This window comes from Podarcis raffonei, chromosome W (genome assembly GCF_027172205.1).
Source record: "Podarcis raffonei isolate rPodRaf1 chromosome W, rPodRaf1.pri, whole genome shotgun sequence".
NCBI lineage: Eukaryota > Metazoa > Chordata > Lepidosauria > Squamata > Lacertidae > Podarcis > Podarcis raffonei.
Genome location: NC_070620.1, coordinates 16,260,546 through 16,268,249, shown reverse-complemented (window position 1 = coordinate 16,268,249; position 7,704 = coordinate 16,260,546).

Here is a 7,704-nt window from a genome sequence, read left to right as displayed (position 1 = left end):
GTTTTCAAAAAAATAGAAAAAAAAACAAAAAAAACAAAAAAACTGAAAAAAACAATTAAAAACACATAAAATTTATATTCCTTACTTTCAATACCATATTTCCCTGAATTCCCCACACCTCCCCTTCTTGTATTCCAGTTCCAATTTTTAGCTCTTCAAGTTCTTGTCCCCAAATTTTACCTTATTATATTTAATTCATTTTAGTTAACCAATTTTCACTTATAAACCTCAGTCTTTATACATCAGTACTTATTCTTAAAAATCTTTTTCTAAGGTCGACCCCAATTCCCTTCCACGAATTTCCCATTTTTATATTAGTAGCAAAACAGAATAAAAAGAAACAAAATATAATTGTACACCCTTTGGATTCCCAAAACCCTACCCCCCCTTTCCCGGTTTCGAACCCCAACAAATGTCCATCAGTCTATCTGCTGTCAGCCTGGTGACCTCTCGTCCGAGGCTCTTAATTCTCTCTCAATTCCTCTCTGCCGGTTTTTTTGATAGTCCTTTGTATTGGACACCAAATCTCGAAGATGCTCTGTCCCAAAAGGTCCATGTTTCTTCCAGCCAGACCTCCATATTTAAAAGTGGAGCCAAAATCTTGTTTCTTGCTTCTCTTTAGTCCAAATGTCCCAAAGGTTCCAGTTTCCACTTTAACCAAGTTTGTAATCTATAGGTCTTCAGATCTGCACATGAGGAGATCTCTCCATTCTCCATTCTCCATTCTCCATTCTTCAAATCAAACCAAATTTTCATCATCCTGTTCTTATTTTCCTTTGTGTCCATCTTAACAGGCCTCTGGCTCTCCTTAATCATCTGTGACATTATAGCTCCTCCTTCCTTTTCCTTCAAATCATCATATATCTCTTTCCTCACATTCTCAAATTTCTCAGATTTCTTTTCTTGTTCAGCTGCAGAGATTTTTAGTTCAGCTGCAAAAACTTTTTGTTCAGCTGCAAAGACTTGAGTCAAGTCCCTTCCAGGCTCAGTAGTTTTATTGACTGTTTCATTCAATGTTATAACATTTGTAGCCAAAACATCACTTTGTTCTTGTAACTTTCCCAAGAGAAAAAAAGTCCTCTCCAGTTCAGCCAGTATTTTTCCACTTACAGCCATTCTTGTAATGTCCCTGAACCCCCTCTAGAGGGGTTCTGGTTTCTTAGTATCTTCCAGTTCCAACCCAAAAGTCAAATTAGCCTTTTCTTCTTTATTTTTAACAACTTATTACCAAATTGTAACAAATATAACCAGCAAAGACAACAGAAACAAAGTTCTCCTTTTTCCCCAACTTTGACAGCTAGTTTGACAGCTGTCAAAGTCTTCTATATCTCTTCAGCAGGCTCTCTCACCGATCGCTCCCGGGTCCTGGGGGAGGGGTGACAATTCCGCTCTCAATATTAGCTCTTATCCTCCAGCACAATCACTTATATTGCCAAAACGTGAAGTTAATTGCTTTTATCCACAAAAGAGAAAGGTGTTCTCTCAACCTTAGTTATCAAATCCTTGCTTTAAGATGTTTACAAGGCGGGTAGGCGGACTTCCTCTTTGCGCCTTCCCCGGTCGTGCCTAATTCCCAAGAAAATTTTTCCTTTTTTAAGTCCAATTTCCGTATTACTCACGGGTTGTTACTTTTAGTCCAAACGTTCAGAGAAAGAAGTCAGCGCTCTCCGTCCATGGCATGCGGCTTCACTCAGCAGGGGAAGCAGTCGACTCTCAGCACCGCACCGCTCTCCATCCCCCGTTCCGGAGCCTTTAAAAAGGCTCCTTCGCGGGTCGGGGGGGCGCAAATGGTGCCCGCCGAGTCACCAGGTCCACAGGCTTCAGCGCCTGTGGTTTCTGAGGGTCCCCGCGTCGCCGCCGCGGCAGGACCCGACCCCTACTAAGCCGATTCCCTCCGGAGCTCGGAGGGAATCCGCCATTAGACGATGGCGCTAACCCGGAAGTCCCTCAAACTTGGAGAATAGGCCACGCCTCCCACTTAAATGATGGGTGGCTCCAGCGTCTGCTACAAAAGCATTCCAGGTTGACGATGAAGCTTTTGGCGAAAACAAAGCCTTTGCTGGCTTTACCTGAGGCTTGGCCTGACTCTGGCCACCGGCCCCTGCTGTTCCAGAGGCCTTTTTTGCTCCTTTGGAAACACGGCTCTTGCAGTTCTTCTGCACATGGCCTAAAAGCCCACATTTGTGGCAACGAACATTTAAGGCTGTTGCCTGCTCTTCCTGAGCAACTGTAGGGGGCACTGACGTAGCTCCACTCTCCCCCTCAGCCACGGCAATGGCTGCAAGCCTGTAATGTTCATTCATAAGGGCAGCAGTGATTCTTGCTACGTTCAGATCCTGTGCTGGAAGGCAGCCAAGCTGGCTCGCCACAGTGCTAAACCTCTTGTCTAGACTGTTGATAATCATGAAGCAAAAAACAGCTTCATCCAATGGAAAATTCCTCTGTGCCAGTTGATGACGTAATTGCTGCATGGAGGTCAGATGCTCTCTGAGATCTCCTCCCACGTTCAGCCTCATGTTCGTGAGCCGTTGAAAGTGCAACAGAGCAGTTCTGGCTGCAACGCGCATGTGGACTCTGTGTAGCGCCTCCCACATCTGCCTGGCATGCGCACATCCTTGCACATGAATTAACTGAGTATCAGATAAACAGAGAATTATTGCAGACTTGGCCTGGGTGTCCCTATCATTCCAAAGCCTGCTCGGGGCCACAGGAATGGGATTGTCAACAACGTCCTAGCATCTCTGATGCTGTAGCATCGCCTGCATTTTCACTACCCAACTCTGATAATTATCATTAGTCAGTAGGGGGCACATCATCTTCCCGTCCCCTTGCCAAGCATCCATCTTGGTGCCAGTTAAACAGCTTCTTCAATGAGCTGTAAAAACCTCCGGCAGTCTCTGAGCGTAAATCACAGCTCAAGTCTGATTTGCTTCTCTGAGGTTAATTGCCTCATAAATCAGAGCACGCTGATTTACTCACGGTTCCTTTAAGGCTCCCGGCTCCTCCGGCAGTGGAAAACAAACAGCTACAAAACAGGCTGCTTTTGCTTTCTCCGCTCCCCCGGAATGAGGAACTTGGCTGTGCTTTAATCCAAAAAACAACAGCAGCTTTGCAAAGCTGCAGAAATCCAATTGGCACCTCTCAGTCAAAACTCTTGACTTACGACCCGCATCGGCTTCATCTGCAAACTTGGCAAAACTTCAGAGACCGTGGTTCGTTGACCATCCTCTGCTACCAAAATGTTGGCACCTCGCCCACCCGAGAGCAATGCCAGCCTCCTGAAGCACTCCGGGGCGAAGTCATCCTCTTGCTGCCGTTCAGGAATCCTCCTTCAGTCCAGGGAGACTGACAAACACAACACAACACAACACAACACAACACAACACAACACAAGGCCATGGTCTCTCTCCTTTTTTTAAAATAATTTTTATTGATTTTACCATATAAATTATAAAATGTATATATAAAATGGCAGGTACTATACCACAGAAAGAAACCTTGCTAAGACGGGGATCTCTAATGACATTAATTCCCTTGGCAACTCTCCCCCACTCCCACCTCTCATTTCCAAATATGCCAGTTTAGCTGGCTTATGGATCAGGCTATGCCTGTGGCTTATTTGTCTCTAATCCTTGCCTCATTAGTTGTAGTGTAATCTCCTCAGGACAAGAGAACATACTTATTTCTGTGTCTTTTGCAGCATGGATGATTCTATCAGAGCTTAACCAATGCTTGCAAAAATGTTGGCAAACTGTAAACAGGATCAATTTCTTCTTTTACAAGACATGGTTGCATCAGGCCTGGAGGGTAACAAGCTGAAAATTGCTCTACAGAATTCAGACACAGACACAGAGGAGACAACCGTGCTGTATATTTAAACCATGTATCTAATTTGTATTCTCGGGCAACTAAAAGTGCCTTGAACCTACTGCTTTGCCTGTCCCTGTTCACCTATTCTGAGAATTAGTAGCCATCCTCCTAGGCTGTCAGAACAAAGGGAAGGAGTTGATAAACAACACTGTAGCCCAAAAGATGGCAGCATTGGTAAAGTTAGGCCTTCAGAATGGGGGTGGGTGTCCTCTCCCCACTCAGTCCCCTTACAACCACCATCCTAATAGACAGTCAGCAGCTGGACAGAGTCCTTTGAGGAAGGGTCAACAGTGCAGAGTATGCTTAGTCTGAAAAAGAGAACATATCTACTGGATTACTCTAATGCACTGTATGGGGGGCTGCCCTTAGAGATGGTATGGAGGCTATAGCTAGTGTGGAATGTGGCTGCTAGGCTAGTAAGTGGGGCAACCTATTGGGATCATGTATGTCTCTGATCCTGAAAGGACAGGACTGTCTGCCAGTAAACAACTGGGACCAACGCAGGGTGTTAGCCATATAAAGCCTTAAAAGGTTTGGGACGCAAGTAACTTAAACAGTGCCTTCCCCAGTATAAATCAACTGGGACCCTATGATGGGCAGGTAAAGCCCTGTTTGTGGTGGGTCCTATGTAGTTGGTGTTGACCTGTGACAGGGCCTTTTTAATGGCAGATCCCCATTTGTGGAATGCACTCCCTTCTGAGGTGCATCTGCATCTCTCATTATTGACTTTCGGGAGGAATTTTGACATATTCCTATTTACCCAGGCACTGGGATGGCTGAAAGATACTGTTTTTGGCAATATGAAAATCACTGGTTGAGAGAATACTTTTAACTTATAATACTTTTAACTGTTTTTAGAATGCTTGATTTTTTTATTATTATTATTTATGTGTTTGTTGTCCTGGGTGCCTTCGGGCAGGAAGGGTGGCATATAAATTGAGTGAACATATTCATTAATGGAATCAAAGTGTTTTACCATGAACAAAGGGCAAATATAACTGTCAATGGTGGCATAACAAGTGGATGTAGTAATATAAAAAGGCACAAGGCAGGGATTCCCACTGTCACCATTGTTATTTATCCTGATACTTGAAGTTATTGACAGGAAAACCATAGAGGACACTGAAATTACAGGGATTCAAATTGGACACCAGAATTACAAACTTAAAGCATTTGCAGATAACATAGTACTAACTCTAGAAAATTCACTGAAGAGCATCACAAAAGTGATGGACGTTATAACACTGTTCCTCCCTCTTTTTTTATTAATTTTATTGTTCACAAGCAGAAAGAAAATGAAAAACATAGTTACAATTCATAAACCATATTTTACCAAACCCGAACTCATATATACTAATAAATAACTATAATTTGCACCCGTGTGCTTTCCCTCCACCACAACTCGACATCCTTTACTGAAAACTCTTACTTACATTGTGTCCTTATATTGATCATTTTATATGTATTAATAATTTTACCTTAAATTAGTTCCTCTTTACATACTTATTTTATGCATATCAATATGTTTTCTTTAGAACAGTGTTTTTTCATATATTCCTCAAAACATTGCCATTCCTTTCTTAGACTGATTTGTTATGGCTGCCATTAGTTTAGCTAATTCTATAAATTCACATAATTTACTTATCCAATCTTCCTTTGTGGGGATAGTATCCCCTTTCCAGTTTCTAGCAAGTAATAATCTGGCTGTGGCATATAAGAATAATCTTTTCTTATCCTGTGGGATATCTTTTCTTAAAATTCCCAATAAATACGCCTCCGGCTTCTTTTCTATTGAAATTTTAAACATCTTTTTTAATTCCTCGTGAATACACCCACTGAAAGTCTTCACTTTCTCACAGCCCCACCATGTGTGTATCATTGTCCCTTCTGCTTTATTACATTTCCAGCATAGATTAGACTTTAATTTATAGATCTTAGCTAATTTAGAAGATGTCATGTACCACCTATAACACATTTTCATTAGGTTTTCCTTGATGGTAGTACAGGCGGTAATTCTATTTTAAATAATAATAATAATAATAATTTTTATTGATTTTAACATATAAATTATAAAATGTACCAGAAAACTTATCTTTTTCTAAACAATCTTTTTAGACTTCCATCAGCACCTCTGATGATCCACCGTTTTAGCCACTTCTTATTCATTTCTTAACTTTATATTGCCTTTACATCTCTTAACAAATCAGCCTTCCCCTTCTCCATTTTTGCAATACTTCCAATAATACTCCTCACAAAACTTCTTGCAAACCTACAAATGTCATCTGATCTTCACAAATACTTTTCAAATAGTCCGTAAATTTACTCCAGTCTTCCGTGAATTTCTGGTCCCGCCGGTTTCGAATCCTTCCTGTTAGTTCATCTAGTTCTGCATAGTCCTTTAACTTCACCCTCCATTCTTCAATCGTCGGTAATTCTTCTTGCTTCCATTTTGGGGCCAGTAATATTCTTGCTGCTGTTATTGCATATAAAAAGAGCTTACATTCCTTTCTATTTATATCACTCCCCACAATGCCCAGTAAAAATGCTTCTGGTTTCTTTATGAATGTATATTTCAACATTTTTTTCATCTCATTATATATCATCTCCCAGAAGCACTTCACCTTTTTACATTCCCACCACATGTGATAAAATGTTCCCTCTTTTTCTTTACATTTCCAACATTTATTACTGACTCTATACATTTTCGCTAACTTGACAGGTGTAATATACCATCTATACATCATTTTCATCACATTTTCTTTTAGGGCATTGCATGCAGTAAATTTTAAACCTTCTTTCCATAATTTTACCCCATCACTCAGCTGCATATTATACGCAAAATCTTTGGCCCAGTGAATCATAACCGACTTAACCTCCTCGTCCTTCAAATGCCATTCAAGCAGCAGTTTATACATTTTAGACAAAATTTTAAAATCATTACTTAATATCTCTAATTCAAACTTTGATCCACTTTCATAAAATCCTTCTTTAGAGTCCTGTTTAAACATTTCATTGACCTGGCGGTAGTGTAGCCAATCATTTACATATTCTTTAATTTCTTCATATGGTTTCATTTTCCATTTACTTCCTTCCATACATATTAACTTCCCATATGTTATCCATTTCCCACTCATATTGACCTTTTTCACACTCATCGCTTCTGATGGAGATAACCAATGTGGTGTTTTTCGTTCCAATAGATTTTTATACCTATCCCATATTTCTATTAGAGATCTTCGAAATATATGGCTTCCAAATCCTTTATGGACTTTTGACTTATTATACCATAAATATGCGTGCCACCCAAATCTATTATCATAACCTTCCAAATCCAGCAATTCCGTATTTTCTAATTTCATCCATTCCTTCAACCAACAGAGGCAAGATGCTTCGTAATACAATTTCAAATCTGGCAGGGCGAAGCCTCCTCTTTCTTTTGCATCTGTTAACAGCTTAAACTGTATTCTCGGCTTCTTTCCCTGCCAGATATACCTTGAAATTGTTTTTTGCCAATCTTTAAAATTTGCTGCCCCTTTGATTATTGGAATTGTCTGAAACAGAAATAACATCTTTGGTAGCACATTCATCTTAATAGCTGAAATCCTCCCCCAAAATGATAACTTCAACCTTCCCCATATTTCTAGATATCTTTTAACACTATTCCACATTGGCGCATAATTGTTTTGAAATAGATCAATATTTTTGGAGGTTAACCAAATTCCTAAATATTTAACTTTCTTAACAAACTCTATACCTATTTGTTGCTGCAATACTTCAACCAGGTCCTGTTTCATATTTTTAACAACTATCTTAGTTTTTTTTGTTCAATTTAAA